Genomic DNA, 19,940 nt, shown 5'->3' on the forward strand with positions numbered 1-19,940 from the left:
TGCCTGGATTACTGCAAAGTCTTTTAACTGCCTCCACTTTGGCCCTTCACTTTATTCGCAACACAGTAGCCAGGGTTGTTCTATTACACATGAGTCAGACCATGTTACTTCTCTGTTCGAAATGCTCTATAATTTTCCTACTTCACCAGAGTGAAGGCCATCATTTTTAAGATGGCCTATAAGACCTACATGATCTGAATGCAGTTACTTTTCTGACTTTACTATTACTATCATTTCTTGTGTTCAATTTGTCTCATGAAAACTGGCGTTGTTGCTATTTCTTGAATATGTGAAGCACACTTCTGTATTAGGGTCTTTGCAGTATTCACTATTCCTTTAGTCTGAAAGTCTTTATCTCCTGATATCCACAGGATTGGCCCCCTCTCTTATTTGAGTCTGCTCAAATATCACTTTCTTAATGAAATCTTCCCTATCACCTTGTTTAAAATTGCAAATACCAGTTAACCATTTTTGGTCCTCATTATGCTCTTTTTTTTTTTTTCCCTCCCATGGCACTTACCATTTTAACATATTATATGAGTTACTTATCATTTTTGTTGTATATGCATGTTTTAACCTCTACACTGTAAATTCTGTGAAGATGGGGACTTTTTGTTTATATTGTTCACTGATGTATCCTGAAAGTCTAGAAGATCGCCTGTCACATGGTAGCATTCAGTAAATATTTGCTGTTTGCTCAGTAAATGGAGTAGGAGGATCTAAAGGGTAGAGCTAATGGGTACAGCTTAAGCTAGTTTGTCAGCCTTACCTCTCTGGTAATGCTCCAGAAGTGATATCTAATGGACTTATTTTGTTCATTAGAACATAAAATGTTGCAAAGCAGTAGTTGAGCAGACACTGTGATTAAAGGAGAAGAAGGGGTCAAAGATATATCTTAAAAGGAAATTGGGATGTTGGAATTTTGTATGTACATGGGTACACATGTGTGGTGGGGAAGAGAAAGGGAGAAGAAAAAAAGAGGGAAGGGTTAATGGAGGGGAGGAGATGAGGGAAGGGAAAGCATAGTGAGTAAGCTTAGGGGAATGAGCATTGATTATTTGAGACAGAAAAGGAATATCCTAGTAGAAGCGACAAAAGGTCATTTGAAACAGGTGGCTGGATTTGAGGATTGATTTAGGGTTAATGATACAGAGGTAAGAATATTCCTTATAGAGGTTATTTTTGAAGTTCCAGCAGCAGACAAAATTCTTGAAGGAGAGAAATGTAGAAAAAAGGGCTACAGATAGAAAGTCGGGGGATGGTGATAAAGAGGAGAGGCAACTGAGGAGATACAGATGTGGTCTAGAAGGGTTATGATATTACAGGACAAGTGAAGAACATTTCAAGATGTTCTTCAATAATATCAAGCAGCAGAATATTAAGGAGAAGAAGTTATAAAACTGAAAATAACACCTAGGGTGGCCATCAAGAGTGCACTTGCAGTCTAGGGATAGAGAAGAGGGATATAGATCATTTGCAATGAGACTGAACAATACAGAAAAGGAGGTTTTGAGCAAAGATATTGGAGAAAGCTGGTTCTGAAGAGAAGGAAAGGAATTGATTGAAGTGAGCATAACATTAGTTTCTATTTTCTGGCGGTTGTTTACCACCTTTGAATATTTTATGGCCATCTGTTGATTCTTCAGGCTGAGAACTTTCTTTTTACTGATTTAAATAATAGTTCTGGAGGTGAATTTTCAAACTTTCTTTGTTTTTTAAAAGATTTTATTTATTTATTTGACAGAGAGAGATCACTAGTTGGCAGAGAGGCAGGCAGAGAGGTAGGGGAAGCAGGTTCCCCGCTGAGCAGAGAGCCCGATGTGGGGCTCAATCCCAGGACCCAGGGATCATGACCTGTGCCTAAGGTAGAGGTTTTGACCCACTGAGCTACCGAGGCGCCCCATCAAACTTTCTTAATTCAAGAAATTTTATAATAGTGTATGTATAATGCATTTGTATAATAATACCTGTATTAATTTTATGTGACTGTACATTGAATGCTTGTTTTTTGTTATTGTCTGCAGTGATGGTTTCATTTGTAGATGTATTTCCTTATTTGTTCCATAACAATGGAAGTATATTCTTATCCTTTGCTATTGGTGTATATTCTTATCCTTTGCTATTGGTGCCTCAACATTAACGATAGCAACAAAACTGGAAAAACAACATTTCAGGGTTTTTTTTTGTTTTGTTTTTTGGTTTTTTTTTTGGTTTTTTTTTTTTTTTTGCATAAAACCCTTACCACTTTGAGCAATAAAAAAAAGTAAATGAGTAAGCTGTTTCGATACTCTGTTCTAGACTCACCATATTTTGAAGTTCTAGATTTTTATGGTTTCTTTATAATTTGTTTTTGAATATAATGTTTCTCAGCGTCACACTGAAGTAAATAGAAATCAGATAATTAACCTGATCCCTTCATGCATACCTTTATTTTTTATCTGAATTCTTGATATATGAATGATGAAAGGCCATTACCTAAGTATTTGCTGAAAGGACATAGACTTTTTTTTTCCTACTACACTGAGAGTTTGTTTTATACATATGCAAATCTATTAATGGTGTTGTTAAATGCTCAGTCTTTAAGATTTGTTATTTTCAAAGATGAAGATTCTTAGTTTTATATCATACTAGATATTATTTCTAAAAAAGAATGCAGTAGTTATCTTTAATTCTTTTAACCTGTGGGTAGATATCTCTATTTAAAGCCATCCATCTTAATTATTATACTTCTATTCCTAATTCTAAAATTTTTGGTTCACAAGGGACAGATCTAGTCTTAGCAACTTAACCTGTTGTCATTACCATTTATTTGACTTTGGCATTTATAGTAGCATCTAACTTTCTAAAATAACTTAGAAATGTCCTGCTTTCTTTACATCAGTGATTTTTCCAGGCAATGGACATTTATAGCATTGAAAATTCAAAATGTATTTAAACAACTTTTTTGAAAGATTTTATTTATTTATTTGACAGACAGAGATCACAAGTAGGTAGAGAGGCAGGCAGAGAGAGGAGGAAGCAGGCTCCCTGCTGAGCAGAGAGCCCGCTGCTATGCAGGGCTTGATCCCAGGACTCTGGGATCATGACCTGAGCCGAAGGCAGAGGCTTTAACCCACTGAGCTACCCAGGTGCCCCTGTATTTTTAAATTTTTAAAGATTTTTTTAAAATTCCTTTTCCTATTCTGTATTTACATTTACCATTCTCATGTATGTTTTATGCTTTTATTATGAAGTTGAAGCGTATAGAATTGCCATTTTTGTATGTAAAAAATGGCTACCTATTAGCTATTTCAAATGGTTCAGCCTAATACGTATGTATCCTTAAGTAATATAATATTGGCTATTATCTTCACTCTCTCTCAAAATGTGTATGAATGGCTTCTTCGCGTATTTTCAACTTGGTTTTTGCACAAAAATTGTTTCTAAGAATTATTGACATCTGGTTCATTCATTTTAGTTACATTGTTAATATTTCATTTTATGAATATAAGTGTATATTATTTCTTTGTTCCCAAGTCAACAGTTAGATTTTTATCTCTTTTTATAATTTATAAAATTATATAATTGTAATCTCTCCTTGTGTACATTTGTTTTACTTCTTCCTTTCTAATCTGGAAAATACTATTTCCTCCCTTACTTACCCTGGCTAGTATGTCCAGAACAATGTTGAATGGAAGTGGCAAAAGTGGATTCTGTGTCTTGTTCCTGATTGTAGGGGGAAAGAATTTAGTTTCTCACCATTAAATGTAAATTTAGCTGTAGATTTTTAGAACAGCCCTTTATCAGATGAGGAATTTCCCCTCTTTCATAGTTTGTTTTCATGGCGAAGTATTGTTCTAGAGATTACTGAAAAATATAATGAAATAGTATTGGAATTTGGTAAATGCTTTTCCTGCATCTATGGAGATGATCATTTGGTTTGTATCTTTTATTCTATCAGTACTTTTCATTATTTAATATTCACATGTTGAACCAGCCTTGTAGATCTGCCGTAAATCTCACTTTCTTATGGTATATATTTCTTTCTTATGGCACATATTACACTTAAAAATATTTTATTTATTTATTTGACAAAGAGAGAGAGAGAGAGAGAGAGAGACAGCGAGAGAGGGAACATAAGCAGGGGGAGTGGGAGAGGGAAAAGCAGGCTCCTAGTGGAGCAGAGAGCCCGATGTGGGGATTGATCCCAGGACCCTGGGATCATGATAGGAGTCAGGGACAGCTGCTTAACAACGGAGCCATTCACGTGCCTCTGTATTACTGTCTATATGGTATATATATATATTTTATCTATGGTGCTGTATTTGGTTTACAAGTATTCTGTTGAAGATTTTGCCTCTATATTTATAAAACATATTGATCTGTAACTTTCTTTTCTTGTGATATCTTTTTTGGTTTTGGTATCAGAATAAGATGACATCATGACTCTGTGAATGATTTGAGGAGTGTTTCTTCATACTCTCTTTTTTTGGGAGAGCTTGTAAGGGATTGGTGTTTGTCGCGGCGGCACGACAACAGGACCAGGGTCGAGAGGGTAAGAGGACGGTGAGACGAAGGGGAGACGTAAAGAGATGGGGACAGGAGGGACACATGGATGATGACCAAGCAGGGCCAACTTTCTTACCAAGTGTGCAGGATTATATAGAAAGCAGAAACACTTCGGGGAGACTAACTGCCCACCACATACTAAAAAGAGTTCCTCCAGGCTCTTGTTTACCAGTTCCCTTAGGTTAAACAGGCAGACATCCTGACGCCAGCATGTTGCTTACTTATAGATAAGTTCCCTATTGATGAAGGGACTGAAGAAGGGTGCCCGAGACATTTTATGGCCCATGCAAGAACAGCAAGGTCCAGGCATGGATTGATGACTTTGGCCTGCATTGTCCTGTTCCTGATAAACCCCAATGGGTAGTCAGGTAGGCGATCATGAGACTCATAGCACAGACCCTTGCTCAGCGCTACTCAACCTTGCCATTGCTGAGGTTGCTTAATCCCTTAATGTCAGGGAGGCACGAGTCAGGGCCTGGTTTGGCTCATATCTCAAGCTTCTGCGTGGCTTCCCACAGGTGTTATTTCTCCTTTAAATGCTTCGAAGAATTCACCAGTTAAGGCATCTGATCTTGGATTTTCTTTGTGTGTAATTTTTTTTATTACTAATTTATTCTTTTTGCTTATTAAAACTCTATTCAGATTGCTATTTCTTCTTGAGTCAGTTTCCATAGTTTGTACCTTTGTAGGAATTTGTTCATTTTATCTAGATTATCTAATTGTTATGATAGTTGTTTATAGGATTACCTTATAATCTTTTCATGTCTGTGAGGTCAGTTGTAATGTTCCTTTTTTCATTTCTCATTTTAGTAATTTGACTCTTCCTCTCCTTTTATTCTTGGTCAATCTAGCTTAATGTTTGTCAGATTTGCTAAGCATTTTTTAGAATAAACTTTTAATTTGTTGGTTCTCCCTATCGTTTTTCTATTTTCTATTTCATTTATGTCTACTCTAGTCTTTATAATTTCCTTCTTTCTACTTACTTTGAGTGGAGTTTCCTCTCCCCCCACACCCCACCCAGTTTTTTAAGGTAGAATATTGGGTCATTGATTTGATTTCTTTCTTCTTTAATATAGATATTTCCAGCTATATTTCTCTTTAAGCATCACTTTACCTGAAACTCATGAAGTATGATATGTTGTGTGCTTATTTTCATTTGTCTTAAATTATTTTCTAGTTTTTTTGTGTGTGATTCTTTTCCTGACCCAGTGGTTATTGAGAATGCATTTGGTTATGGTTTATGTGGCATATCTTTCTTCTACCTTTTAACTTTCAACCTTTTTGTTTCTTTGAGTTTATCCCTCAAAGAAAGCACATCGTTGGATCATAATTGTATTTTTTGCTCTCATTCTTTCAATATCTACATTTTTGGGAGATATCTATACCATATACATTTAAGGTAAGTATTGTAATGGTAGTTGAAATGTCACTTTGACTTTGGTTGTTTCCAGGAAGAAGGTGCTGCAGCTGAGGTCGAAGAGGTTGCTATCTGTGTTGTCCTCATGGATTTTGAAGGATTCTTGTCTCACATTGCAGTCTTTTCATCCATTTGGAGTCTAATTTTGTGTGTGGTATAAGGAAATGGTCCAGTTTCATTCTTTCATTCTTCTGCATGTGGCTGTCCAATTTTCCCAACACCACTTGTTGAAGAGGCTGTCTTTTTTCCACTGGACATTCTTTCCTGCTTTGTCAAAGATTAGTTGAACATAGAGTTGAGGGTCCGTTTCTGGGCTCTCTATTCTGTTCCATTCATCTGTGTGTCTGTTTTTGTGCCAGTACCATGCTGTCTTGATGATCACAGCTTCGTAATGAGCTTGAAGTCTGGAATTGTCATCCTGTTAGCTTTGGTTTTCTTTTTCAACATTCCTTGGATATTCGGGGTCTTTTCTGGTTCCATATAAATTTTAGGATTATTTGTTCCATTTCTTTTACAAAGGTCGATGGTATTTTGATAGGGATTGCTTTGAATGTGTAGATTGTTCTAGGTGGCATAGACATTTTCACAATATTTGTTCTTCCAATCTATGAGCATGGAACATTTTTCCATTTCACTTTTCCATTTCCATTTTTCCTTTCTTCCGTTTCCATTTCCATACTCCGCAAAGAAATAGGAGTATTCTATAGTTTCCTGAATACAGATTCTTTGCCTCTTTGGTTAGATTTATTCCTAGGTATCTTATGGTTTTTGGTGCATTTTTTTTTCCAATTTATTTATTTTCAGAAAAACAGTATTCATTATTTTTTCACCACACCCAGTGCTCCATGCAAGCCGTGCCCTCTATAATACCCACCACCTGGTACCCCAACCTCCCACCCCCCCGCCACTTCAAACACCTCAGACTGTTTTTCAGAGTCCATAGTCTCTCATGGTTCACCTCCCCTTCCAATTTACCCAAATTCCCTACTCCTCTCTAACGCCCCTTGTCCTCCATGCTATTGGTTATGCTCCACAAATAAGTGAAACCATATGATAATTGACTCTCTCTGCTTGACTTATTTCACTCAGCATAATCTCTTCCAGTCCCGTCCATGTTGCTACAAAAGTTGGATATTCATCCTTTCTGATGGAGATAATACTCCATAGTGTATATGGACCACATCTTCCTTATCCATTCATCCGTTGAAGGGCATCTTGGTTCTTTCCATAGTTTGGCGACTGTGGCCATTGCTGCTATAAACATTGGGGTACAGATGGCCCTTCTTTTCACGACATCTGTATCTTTGGGGTAAATACCCAGGAGTGCAATTGCAGGGACATAGGGAAGCTCTATTTTTAATTTCTTGAGGAATCTCCACACTGTTCTCCAAAGAGGCTACACCAACTTGCATTCCCACCAACAGTGGAAGAGGGTTCCCCTTTCTCCACATCCTCTCCAACACATGTTGTTTCCTGTTTTGTTAATTTTGGCCATTCTAACTGGTATAAGGTGATATCTCAATGTGGTTTTAATTTGAATCTCCCTGAGGGCTAATGATGATGAGCATTTTTTCATGTGTCTGATAGCCATTTGTATTTCTTGATTGGAGAAGTGTCTGTTCATATCTTCTGCCCATTTTTTGATGTGTTTGTCTGTTTCGTGTGGGTTGAGTTTGAGGAGTTCATTATAGATCCTGGATATCAACCTTTTGTCTGTACTGTCATTTGCAAATATCTTCTCCCATTCCATGGGTTGCCTCTTTGTTTTTTTGACTGTTTCCTTTGCTGTGCAGAAGCTTTTGATTTTGATGAAGTCCCAGAAGTTTATTTTCGCTTTTGTTTCCTTTGCCTTTGGAGACGTATCTTGAAAGAAGTTGCTGTGGCTGATATCAAAGAGATTACTGCCTATGTTCTCCTCTAAGATTCTGATAGATTCCTGTCTCACGTTGAGGTCTTTTATCCATTTTGAGTTGATCTTTGTGTACGGTGTAAGAGAATGGTCGAGTTTCATTCTTCTACATATAGCTGTCCAGTTTTCCCAGCACCATTTATTGAAGAGACTGTCTTTTTTCCACTGTATATTTTTTCCTGTTTTGTCGAAGATTAATTGACCATAGAGTTGAGGGTCCATATCAGGGCTCTCTACTCTGTTCCACTGGTCTATGTGTCTGTTTTTATGCCAGTACCATGCTGTCTTGGTGATCACAGCTTTGTAATAAAGCTTGAAATCAGGTAAGGTGATGCCGCCAGCTTTATTTTTGTTTTTCAACATTTCCTTAGCGATTCGGGGTCTCTTCTGATTCCATACAAATTTTAGGATTATTTGCTCCAGCTCTTTGAAGAATGCCGGTGGAATTTTGATCGGAATGGCATTAAAAGTATAGATTGCTCTAGGCAGTATAGACATTTTAACAATGTTTATTCTTCCGATCCAAGAGCATGGAATGGTCTTCCATCTTTTTGTGTCTTCTTCAATTTCTTTCATGAGTATTCTATAGTTCCTCAAGTATAGATCCTTTACCTCTTTAGTTAGGTTTATTCCCAGATATCTTATGGTTCTTGGTGCTATAGTAAATGGAATCGATTCTCTAATTTCCCTTTCTGTATTTTCATTGTTAGTGTATAAGAAAGCCACTGATTTCTGCACATTGACTTTGTATCCTGCCACGCTACTGAATTGCTGTATGAGTTCTAGTAGTTTGGGGGTGGAGTCTTTTGGGTTTTCCATATAAAGAATCATGTCATCTGCGAAGAGAGAGAGTTTGACTTCTTCGTTACCAATTTGGATACCTTTTATTTCTCTCTGTTGTCTGATTGCTGTTGCTAGGACTTCTAATACTATGTTGAACAAGAGTGGTGAAAGTGGGCATCCTTGTCTTGTTCCTGATCTCAACGGGAAGGCTGCAAGCTTTTTCCCATTGAGGATGATATTTGCTGTGGGTCTTTCATAGATAGATTTGATGAGGTTCAGGAATGTTCCCTCTATCCCTATACTTTGAAGCGTTTTAATCAGGAACGGGTGTTGGATTTTGTCAAATGCTTTTTCTGCATCAATTGAGAGGACCATGTGGTTCTTCTCTCTTCTCATATTAATTTGTTGTATCACATTGATTGATTTGCGAATGTTGAACCATCCTTGTAGCCCAGGGATGAATCCCACCTGATCATGGTGGATAATCTTTTTAATGTGCTGTTCGATCCTGTTGGCTAGGATCTTGTTGAGAATCTTAGCATCCATATCCATCAGTGATATTGGTCTGAAATTCTCCTTTTTGGTAGGGTCCTTGCCTGGTTTGGGGATCAGGGTAATGCTGGCTTCATAGAAAGAGTCTGGAAGTTTTCCTTCTGCTTCAATTTTTTGAAACAGCTTCAGGAGAATAGGTGTTATTTCTTCTTGGAAGGTTTGGTAGAATTCCCCAGGGAATCCGTCAGGTCCTGGGCACTTGTTTTTTGGGAGGTTTTTGATCACTGCTTCAATCTCGTTATTAGATATCGGTCTATTCAGGTTGTCGATTTCTTCCTGGTTCAATTTTGGTAGTTTATATTTTTCCAGGAATGCATCCATTTCATCTAGGTTGCTAAGCTTATTGGCATATAACTGTTCGTAATAACTTCTGATGATTGTTTCTACTTCCTTGGCGTTAGTTGTGATCTCTCCCTTTTCATTCTTAATTTTATGAATTTGGGATTTCTCTCTTTTCTTTCGGATTAGTGTAGCCAGTGGCTTATCGATCTTATTGATTCTTTCAAAAAACCAGCTTCTAGTTTCATTGATACGTTCTACTGTATCTCTGGTTTCTCCCTCATTGATCTCAGCTCTAATCTTGATGATTTCCCTTCTTATGTGTGGAGTTGGTTTGATTTGTTGTTGATCCTCCAGTTCTTTAAGGTGTAGAGACAGCTGGTGTGTTCTGGATTTTTCAATTTTTTTGAGCAAGGCTTGGATGGCTATATATTTTCCCCTTAGGACCGCCTTTGCTGTATCCCATAGGTTTTGGAACGAAGTGTCTTCATTCTCATTGGTTTCCATGAATTGTTTCAGTTCTTCTTTGATCTCCTGGTTGATCCAAGCATTCTTAAGCAAGGTGGTCTTTAGCTTCCAGGTGTTTGAGTTCCTTAGGAACTTTTCCTTGTGATTGAGCTCCAGTTTCAAAGCATTGTGATCTGAGAATATGCAGGGAATAATCTCAATCTTTTGGTATCGGCTGAGTCCTGATTTGTGACCCAGTATGGGTCTATTCTGGAGAAGGTTCCGTGTGCACTTGAGAAGAATGAGTATTCTGCTGTTTTAGGGTGGAATGTTCTGTATATATCTATGAGGTCCATCTGGTCCAATGTGTCATTCAATGCTCTTGTTTCTTTATTGATTTTCTGCTTCGATGATCTGTCTAATTCTGAAAGAGGCGTGTTAAGGTCTCCTACGATTAGTGTATTCATATCAGTATGACTCTTTATCTTGATTAACAGTTTTCTTAAGTAATTGGCTGCTCCCATATTGGGAGCATAGATATTTACAATTGTTAGATCATCTTGGTGGATAGTCCCTTTAAGGATTATGTAGTGTCCTTCTGTATCTCTGACTACAGTCTTTAGTTTGAAGTCTAATTTATCTGATATGAGAATCGCTACCCCAGCCTTCTTTTGAGTCCCATTGGCATGAAAGATGCTTCTCCACCCCTTCACTTTCAGTCTGCGTGTATCTTTAGGTTCAAAATGGGTCTCTTGTAGACAGCATATGGATGGGTCCTGTCTTTTTATCCAATCTGCAACCCTGTGCCGTTTTATGGGTGCATTTAGGCCATTCACATTGAGAGTGATTATTGATAGATACGTTTTTATTGACATCGAGTTACCTTTGAAGTCTTTCTTTCTGTAGACTGTCTCTATATTTCTTTTCAATGCTATTCTTGGGATTTTTCCTCTTTTATAGAACCCCCCTTAATATTTCCTGCAGTATCGGCTTGGTGGTTGCATAGTCTTTTAAGCCTTGCCGGTCTTGGAAACTCTTTATCTCTCCATCCATTTTGAATGTCAGTCTTGCTGGATAAAGTATTCTTGGCTGCATGTTCTTCTCATTTAGTGCCCTGAATATATCTTGCCAGCCTCTTCTGGCTTGCCAGGTCTCTGTGGACAGGTCTGACGTTATTCTGATGGGCTTCCCTCTGTAAGTAAGGAGCCTCTTTGCCCTGGCGGCTTTCAAGAGATTATACCTACAATTATAATTTCTCAATTTGACTATCAGGTGTCGTGATGTTTTTTTGGAGTGTATAATCTTGGGTGGAGACCGTTCAGCCTCTAGTACATGAACGCTGGTTTCATTCGCGAGATTCGGAAAATTTTCAAGAAGGACTTGTTTCACGATATCTTCTAGACTTCTTTCTTTCTCCTCCCCTTCAGGAATTCCAATAATTCTGACGTTGGAACGCTTCATGGCATCATTTATTTCCCTGATTCTGCTTTCGTGGGATCTAAGCTGTTTGTTCCAGGCTTCTTCCTGATCCTTTCTCTCTATCTGTTTGTCTTCCAGATCACTAATTCTATCTTCTGTCTCAGTTACCCTAGCTTTGAGAGAGTTTAGATTGGATTGGAACTCATTGAGAGCATTGTGGACCTCCTCCCTGGTAGCTTTAAGCTCCGCCCTAACATTGTGAACATCCTGTCTGGTCGCTTTCAGTTCATCCCAAATCAGTTCTGTTTGGTCATCCATGGCTTTCTCCAACCTAGCTATTGCCTGGATAATTGTTAGCCTGAATTCTCTTTCCGACATATTGTCTATGTTGATAGCCATTAGCTCTGTTGCAGAAGGTCCATCCTCTGTATTTTTCTTCTGTTGGGCATTCCTCCTCCTAGTCATTTTGGTGGGAGAAGACTGAACAGATGTAGCTGGATGTATCAACTCTGGTGCAGTCAAGGTGCACCCTGGAACACTTCCTGATCTCCGTCTCAGAGAGAAGCCTCAGTCTGGGTGCAGAAGCTGAATAAATTCCCCCTTGGATGCTGGCAGTGCAGGTTCCAAGTTAAAGACCCTGGGGGCGCAGGATCTTTTGCTCGTCCCCAAAGCCAAGGCAGTGGCGGCTGTCCGGGAGCTCCTGACCGCCAGAGAGGTTCCAAGCAGCGATCGCACACTGAGATTTTGCCGCCGGCCGGGGCTGGGAGTGCCCGGCTTGCGCGCACCTCTTTTCAGAGGCGGCTGTGGGTCGGGCGCGCGTCTGGGGCCCTGAGAACGGGGCGCGGGTCCGTGAGGCGCGCCTCTGTCCGGGGAAGAGTTTCGCGGGCGCGCGGCTTAGACTTTGAAACAATGGCGCGGGTCAAGAAGCGCCCCGGGGCCTTAGAAACCCAGGAGAGCTGGAGCGACGTGCACGCGCATCTCAAGCTTTGTGGTAGGGCGAGCGCGCGTTCTGCAGACCGGCGCGGCTCCCATCCCCTCACAGGAGCCGGAACCCCGCGCTCTGGGGCGCGCTGGCGGCTTAGGGACCAGGAGCCGGTTTCCCCGCCGCACTCTCTCTGCCTCCGCGCCGGGGAGGCCGTCTGGGACCGGGGACTTAAGCCCCTGTCCCTACCCGCCCCGATTCCCATAATTTCCCCCCGTGACCCTTTGCTCTTTTGGAGTGCTTTCAACCAGTCTCGGAGTTACTGCTGGTCCCCAGACGCAGGGCACTCTCGCTCGTATCGGGGTATGACTTTCGCACCGGTTGCCTCTGGTGGCTCCCTCCCCCTTTTGTTTATCTTCCGATATCAGTCCGCCGTTCCCATTCCGCTTTACCTGCTCACTGGCGTCTTCTGCCCCTGTAGAGATCCAGACGTGTATAATTCTGATCTCAGGCTGATTTCATGGGTGATCGGAGTTCTTTGGTAGGTAATCAGCTCACTTTGGGGTACCAGCTGAAAAGACGCCTCTTCCTACTACCCCGCTATCTTGTCTTTGGTGCATTTTTAAATGGGATCAACTTCTTAATTTCTCTTTCTTCTGTCTTGTTGTTGTATACAAATGCAACTGCTTTCTATGCATTGACTTTATATCCTGACACTTTACTAAATTCCTGTATGAATTCTAGCAATTTTGGAGTGGAGTCTTTCGGGTTTTCCACATAAAGTATCATATCATCAGCAAAGAGTGAGAGTTTGACTTCTTCTTTGCTGATTCAGATGTCTTTTATTTCTTTTTGTTGTCTGATTGCTGAGGCTAGGACTTCTACTATGTTGAATATCAGTGATGATAGTGGACATCCCAACCATGTTCCTGATCTGAGGAGAAAAGCTCTCAGTTTTTCTCCATTCAGAATGATATTTGCTGCAGGCTTCTCATAGATGGGTTTTATGATATTGAGGTATGTATCCTCTATCCCTACACTGGGAAGAGTTATGCTCAAGAAAGGGTGTTGTATTTTGTCATTTAGTTTTTCTGCATCTATTGAAAGTATCCTATGGTTCTTATTCTTTCTTTTATTAATGTATTGTATCATATTTATTTGCAGTTGTTGAACCAAACTTGAAACCCAGGAATAAATCCCACTTGGTTGGGGTGAATAATCTTTTTAATGTACTGTTGAGTCCTATGGGCTAGTATTTTGCTGAATATTTTTGTACCCATGTTCATCAGGGGTATTGGTCTGTAATTCTCCTTTGTGATGGGGTCTTTGTCTGGTTTTGGGGTCAAGGTAATGCTGGCCTCATCAAATAAGTTTGGAAGTTTTTCTTTCTATTTTTTGGAACAGTTTCAGGGGAATAAGTATTAATTCTTCTTTAAATATTTGGTAGAATTTCTCTGGGAAGCCATCTGGCCCTGGGATCTTGTTTATTTTGATAACCGCTTCAATTTCCTTACTGGTTATGGATCTGTTCAGGTTTTCTATTTCTTCCTAGTTCCATTTTGGTAGTTTATAGGTCTCCAGAAATGTATCCATTTCTTCCAGATTATCTAATTTGCTGGCGTATAATTGCTCAATATATGTTCTTATAATTGTTTGTATTTCTTTGGTGTTGGTTGTGATCTCTCCTCTTTCATTCATGATTTTATTAATTTGGGTCCTTCCTCTTTCCTTTTTGATAACTCTGGCCAGGGATTTATCAATCTTATTAATTCTTTCAAAGAACAATCTCCCAGTGTCCTTGATCTGTTCTATTGTTCTTTTGGCTTCTATTTCATTGATTTCTACTCTGATCTTGATTATTTCTCTTCTCCTGCTGGGTTGAGGCTTTCTTTGTTATTCTTTCTCCAGCTTCTTTTGGAATAGTGTCAGGTTGTGTATTGGAGACATTCTTGTTTCTTGAGAATACGATTGTTTCTTGCTATATACTTTTTTCTCAGGACCATCTTTGCTGTGTTCCAAAGATTTTGAATAGTTGTGTTTTCATTATCATTTGTTTCCATGAATTTTTTTCAATTCTTCTTTAATTTCCTGGTTGACCCATTCATTCTTTAGTAGGATGCTCTTTAGCCTCCTTGTATTTGGGTTCTTTTCCAAATTTCCTCTTGTAATTGAATTGTAGCTTCAGAGCATTGTGATCTGAAAATGTGCAGGGAATGATCCCAATCTTGTGGTACCAGTTGAGACTAAATTTGTGACCCAGGATGTGACCTATTCTGGAGACTATTTCATGTGCACTAGAGAAGAATGTGTATTCTGTTGCTTTTGGATAGAATGTTTTGAATATATCTGTGATGTTCTTCTGGTCCAGTGTGTCATTTAAAGCCTTTATTTCCTTGTTGATCTTTTGCTTAGATGACCTGTCCATTTCAGTGAGGATGGTGTTAAAATCCCCTCCTATTATCTTATTATTATTGATGTGTTTCTTTGATTTTGTTATTAATTGGTTTAAAAGTGTTGACCTATTTTTGTTGATTTTGAGGGAGGTTCTCTGTGCTTTTTGGGATTTTGATGCCTGTTTCCTTCCCCAAAGTAGGGAAGCTCTCCACTGTAATTTACTCCAATATGCTTTTTGCACCCCCCCCCCGCCTTCTTTTTCTTCTGGGATCCAATTATTCTAATATTATAGTGACTTTCCTGAATGAATTACATAAAGTCTGTATTATTGTCACATGTGGTACTGAAATCTCTGTACAATTAACTTAGTGCTCAACTAAGTGATTGAAGAGAGAATTTCTTAAATTTCTAGAATAAGTAAGTTTTTCATTCTTTGCTGAAAGCTCTATATTTGTGTTGTGGTGTGACTCCAACATATAAGTGGGTAAGCTGTCTTCTTTAGGTAACATTCTCTGCTTGTGCAGAACTGGAAGGAGGTCAAGCGAGGTGAGAGTTTAGATCCTTTTCAGGTCTCTCTTGGGCATGCACATAGCCCTTTGTATGTCCATGGGCTTCTAGATTTCCGATAATATTTAAGAGCTTTGTAAAGCCCCCTATGAGCATTCCATACTTCAGCTCTTCTATTTAACCTTTTTGATTTGTTCATTGTTTCCCCATCTATTATCCCTGCCTCAGGAACTGCAATGTTAAACAGTTGCCACTGATTGTTTTCCACAAACATCCCTAAAGAAAACACTTTCCACTGGATAAGCTCTGATTATGTTCAGGTCTTGCTCATGGGGTTTTCTAAGATATAGCTAGACAGATTAATTAGTGACAGTTTCCTGAGTTTGAGGTTTTGTAAGAACTCTAGTCTCATTCTGATTTCTCCTATGGCTGTGAAACTGTTGCTTTTCACTATTATTATGAATGTTTATTTTCAAGGTTACCACTGAATGGCAGAGAGGAGGATGGGTATAGAGAAAGTTAAAATGCCACTGAAGCATGCTATTCTTAGTGATAATCAGACATTAAAAAAAAAAAAAAGCCTCCCAGATTTGTCCAAAACTTTGGTTAATGTACAGATTTCCAGGGACATTTATCTGGCACTCTTTGGTAGTGTTTTTATTGATTTTATGCCAGAGATAATTGTCAGTTATTCTCACTCTGCCTAATGACATTCCGTGATTTCTTTCATCATTGTCTTGTATTTTTTCATGTATACACTGCCATGTTTTAATTTATAACTTCATGTTTTCATGTTTTGTGGCTAGTATAAATGGTACCTTAAAAAACATATTTTCAGTGTTTCATCACTAATATATAAGAATTGAATTGATTTTTATATATTTAACTTGTGTCATGTACAATCGTTAAATTCTCTTATTACTTCTTGTAGCTTTTATGTAGATTCACTGGGATCCGCCAAGTAGACACTTATATTATCCATGAATAGAGGCAGTTTTATTTCTTCCTTTCCCATTTGTTTGACATTTATTTTAGGCCTTTTAAAACCTGTGTTTACCCAGATTTATATATTAGATTATTTACTCACAGTTTTCTCATTTAACTAATTTTGCTGTGCTACCTGTTGTAATGGGGATATATGACTTTTTTCCAGTCATTATCTGTTTTCTGAGTAGAAAACTATGAGATTTCTGGCATGAGTCGTATCTATTTCCTTGGTCCATTTATATTACTTAGACCTATTTTTGCATATGAATATTTTTCAAAGAAGAATCTTTTTATATAATAATTATTCCAATGATTGTCTATTGTTAACAAATTAGCAACTAGGAAAAAATGAGTAAAATCCATTTTTATGACTGCATCCTTAAAACATTTTATGATATATTCCCCATAAATCAAAATCATTAGTCTCTTATATGGAATGGATGATTTACATTAGTGCTAGGTCTTTAGAGAACTTTTTCTAACTTTCTTGTTATGAAAATTTCTTCAAATATGAATTTCTGCAATAGAGGATGTGATTTTTCTATGTTCAGACTCTGAAACTTAAAACTAAAATGATTTTTAAAGATAATAAAACAAGTCCCTATATTTTATAGATGATAAAATATATTTCATTATTCCTCTGCAACAGAGCTTCCCTTTAACTATTATTAAAATATAGGAAGTGAATTCTAAGTTAACATTGAAATGTATACCTCCACTTCTACACCTTGGCCTGAGCACAATTATTTTTTACTTGGATTACTGTAATAGCTTAACTTGTCTCACTACTTTTACTTCTCACTACTTCTATTCTCAACACTTTTGAATAAACCTGAGATCATGTCACTCCTCTGCTGTAAACCCTCAAGTGACTTCCTATTTCATTCAGAATAAAAATCAAAGTCTTTACAATAGGCTTGAAAGGCTTTTAATGATTGGAATCCCATTATCCCAGCATCTACTTGTCTGACCTTATCTTCCAATAGCCTCGCCTCTATTATTCTGCTCCAGGAAGCTAGCTCCTTGCAGTTCTTCTCACTTGCCAAGCATATTGCCTTAGGGATCTGTGCACTCATTGACTTCTGTCTGGAATATTTTGCCCCTAGCTATATGCATGATTTATTCCCATTCCTCTGTCAATACCACATTGAATCAATACACTCATTGAAACCTCTCTTGAACATAACATCCAAATTAAAAGTCCAGTCTATGATTTCCAAACTGGTCTAATTTTCCCAATTTTCATAGCATTTGTCATGTTTTAGGATACTGTATTAATTCCTCATTTACTATGTTCATCTAGCTGCTTGAATGCAAGCTCCATGAAAAGAAGTTTTTTGTTTGTTTTGTGCCTATTTCATTAACTACTGTATCTTTGGAATCCATGAAAGTGCCTGGCACTTAATAAGTTCTCAATAAATACTTGTTGAATGGATTAATGTATAAAAGAATATAACCACCTTGAAAATTTAGTCATGACAAAATTTGACAAAAATTTGACAAAATCAAAGCATTCATCATTTTTGCTTTCAGTTGTATTAGACCTTTCAAAATTACAAATGATTATTTTTCTTTATCTGTATTTTCTGGGTTATTTGAGATAAAATATTTAACAGGTGAAGGTAAAGAAATAAGAGGTAAATCTGGCTTCCTTCATTTAGGAAGACAACATGGCAGAAAGAAATTACCTCAGAAAGAAAATTCATACTGTGAGTAATTTCCTTTGTCCTCCCTATTCCCCAGAAAAAATGCACAGCACACAATAACTTAACTGTATTCATACCTGTTCTTCCTATCTTCCCCCTATCTCGAAGAAAGACCTATCCTGCCTTAGGCCATTCCCTGCTTTGCTCAGCTTTAGACTGTGGATCCAGGTCAATTTATCAAGGTTTCTAGATGACCAATTCACCAATGGATATTTTATCACATTTTTTTATTTCTTTTAATTATACATTTTAAATTATACATTTTAAAGCAAACTGTGTTAGAAATTTAAAAATTTCTACAAAGTTTTATAGTATTTTTTGTTTTGTCTTCATAACACTGCTTTAAGTAATAATTAGTTTGCATTTGTTTCAGCTGCTTGTTTCTGAACAGATAGAATAGGGCAACTTTCCTTACAGAAAAGTTAGAGCAGGAGGCTGCATAGTCCATCTTTTTCCTTTGGATCTCAGGTTTTAGGGTGTGTGAAAGCCTGAGATAGAGAGGTGGAGAGCAAAAGCCTATAGATCTATATTTTTTGAAAGTATATTGATTGAAAATATTTATGCTTATGAAAGAATATATAAAATGTTCTTGGTTACTTTCTTAAATATCCTTCAACATAAACACACACACACACATGCACATACACATTTACACAGACATATCCTCTTTTTATGCCAAGTATCACCTTCTTTGCTCATTCATCCTCTTGCTTCTGAGATCAACATCTCAGACTATTCAGTGTGCTAATTCTACTCTGTATGTTTTATTCATCAGATATATCCTTACCCTGTCCTAGTTTCTTCCATGTCACCACCAAGAAGCTGCAGCAAGGATAAATCCAATATTCTTTAAAACTCTATCATCAAGACAAAAATAAAAGGTGTATAGCTTAAAAACAAACACATTTGAGGAAATGACCATTTGATAAGTTGGCCACTGCTCTAAACCACTTAACTATTGAATTGGCACAGGAAGGTGCCACATCCCTTTTTTGTGTTCCCATGATCCAAACTCTAGCTAGGATTTTGCCATTTTAATAAAATTTTTTTCATTATTATAAGCAGATAAGAAAAAAAACCTTAGAGGTATTAGTTTTCTTAGGTTTTTCTGTTCCCGCTCTCTTGGGCTTATCTGTTATTAAATCCTCAATAAATATTTGCTAAATGAATCAATAAAATAATATTAAGCGGTTTAAGGTTGATATCTACCTACACATTGAAAGTTCACCTAATTCAATGAAGAGTGGGCTTTGAATCTGGCTTGTCTTAGAAGAATTCTCAGGAGATAATGGAATTTGAGACTGAGCTAGAATGCCATTGATATATGTGAATAACTCAGAATTTATGAGTAGGAGGTTTTCAATTTATCTTCATTTCCTGGAGATTTTCTAGACCAGGCATTAATCTAAGTTTGGAGATGACCCAAAGTGATACTCGGGAGCTTGGAGACAGAGCAGGGGGAATGACAGAACAGGTGGGAGTCCTTCTCTTGGCAATGCAAATGCTCTGGAAATTGCAGTTGAAAGTAGATGACAATCAAATTTAGCACTGATAACATGATAGATTTATAGGTTTATAAACTAGAGAGAAATTTGATTTGGAGAGTTATGGAATGAATAAGTCACAGGGATGAAAAGTACAGCATAGGGAATAGAATCAATGGTATTGTAATGCATTTTATGGTGACAGATGGGAGCTACATTTGTGGTGAATACTGTATAACATATAGAGTTGTCGAATTATGCTGTACCCTTGAAAGTAATGTAACATTGTTTGTCAACTATACCTCAATTAAAAGAAATACTAAAAATATTTTTATTTGACCCACAGGTTAGGCCAGTAAATAAGCTAGGCAAATATTCACTTTGACTTAAATTCTGCAATGTCTGTGGAGGTAATTATGACTATTAATTATTATGTGGAATAGGGAAATCATATATTGGCCTCTAGGAGTTTGAAAAAGCTATGATATAAATATGATTGGAAATTTTATAGCTTTAAAGCAATTTCACTTGAATGTTTGTCAGCCACTGCTTGGAAAATTGTGACTTTTTATATTATGTATATTAT

At 37.6% G+C, this 19,940-nt stretch overlaps 1 protein-coding gene across 1 annotated transcript in view; it reads left to right on the forward strand.

Moving 5' to 3' along the window:
* Positions 1-19,940, forward strand: part of USH2A (usherin) — a 689,941-nt gene that overhangs the window by 50,627 nt on the left and 619,374 nt on the right. The window lies entirely within an intron of this gene.

Source organism: Neovison vison, chromosome 10, assembly GCF_020171115.1.
Source record: "Neovison vison isolate M4711 chromosome 10, ASM_NN_V1, whole genome shotgun sequence".
NCBI classification, from domain to species: Eukaryota; Metazoa; Chordata; class Mammalia; order Carnivora; family Mustelidae; genus Neogale; species Neogale vison.